General features: G+C 49.9%; 1 pseudogene; it reads left to right on the top strand.

Moving 5' to 3' along the window:
- The window catches only part of LOC106529070 (gastrula zinc finger protein XlCGF57.1-like), a 6,663-nt pseudogene that overhangs the window by 1,075 nt on the left and 4,250 nt on the right, over positions 1–1,338 (top strand).

Genomic DNA, 1,338 nt, shown 5'->3' with positions numbered 1-1,338 from the left:
GTGATTGCAGGAACAGGCTTGCTTTCTGACAACAGGTGAACCTCTGTAATTAGAAAAGCCAAAACAGAATACATTAATAACAAATTCATCAAACACACATGATTTCTGGAAAAAGCTGAAGATCACAACATGGTGTCACCAACAGGACCACATCTTGGTAAAAATGGTAAATGGACTGAACTTAAATAGCACTTTATCATGTCCCTTTGGACCCCAAAATGCTTCATACTACAGTCATTCACACACTGATGACAGTAAGCTACATTGTAGTCACAGTTGAAGTGGGGCACACTGACAGAGGCGGAGCTGCCATGCACCGGCGCCACTGACCACCATCAGTAGGCAAGATGGGTGAAGTGTCCTTGTGTCTTGTCCAAGGACACAATGACTGAGACGGCCGGGACCGGAATTCAACTGGCGACCTTACGCTTACAGAACAAATCCCCTAACCACTCAGCCACAGCCGCCTCACCTCCATCATCTGCAAATAACAGATGGAATCCTGAGACCACTGAACTAGACTCCCTTTGCCGCCTGGCTGCACCGAGAAATTCTGTCTATAATAACTACTGGGAGGAGTTCGGAGAGGCCATGTAAAAAGACTCCTGTACGGCTTTGAGGCGATTCTGGTCCACCATCCGGCGTCTAGGGGTGGAGGATGGCAGTTCACCACCAACACTGTTAGTGGTGGGGATGGTGCGCTGCTGACCTCAACTCGGGGTGTTATGGGTCGATGGGCGGAATACTCTGAAGATCTCCTCAATCCAACCAGCATGTCTTCCCATGAYGAAGCAGAGCCTGAGGACCCTGGGTTGGACTCTCCAATCTCTGGTCCTGAGGTCACCGAGGTGGTTAAAAAGCTGTTCCAATTAAAGCAGGATCACACTTCTGAGCCTCCCTGGTAAGGTCTATTCAGGGGTCCTGGAGAGAAAGGTCCGTCGGATAGTCAAGTCTCAGATTTAGGAAGAGCAGTGTGATTTTGGTCCTGGAACAGTGGACCAGCTCTACAACCTCAGCAGGGTCCTGGAGGGTGCATGGGAGTTCGCTCAACCAGTCTACATGTGTTTTGTGGACTTGGAGAAGGCGTTCGACCGTGTCTCTCGAGGATTCCTATGGGAGGTACTCTAGGAGTATGGAGTACCAGGCCCATTGATACGGCCTGTTAGGTCCCTGTATGACCGGTGCCAGAGCTTGGTCCACATTGCCGGTAGTAAGTCAGACTCGTTTCCGGTGAGAGTTGGACACCGCCAAGGTTGCCCTTTGTCATGATTCTGTTCATAACTTTTATGGACAGAATTTCTAGGAGCAGCCAAGGTGTTGAGGGGATCCTTTTTGGTG

The sequence above is a fragment of the Austrofundulus limnaeus genome, unplaced genomic scaffold (genome assembly GCF_001266775.1).
Source record: "Austrofundulus limnaeus strain Quisiro unplaced genomic scaffold, Austrofundulus_limnaeus-1.0 Scaffold421, whole genome shotgun sequence".
In the NCBI taxonomy this organism is placed as follows: Eukaryota; Metazoa; Chordata; class Actinopteri; order Cyprinodontiformes; family Rivulidae; genus Austrofundulus; species Austrofundulus limnaeus.
Note: the sequence above shows the minus strand (reverse complement) of the source record. Positions and strands in the feature narration are given on the sequence as shown.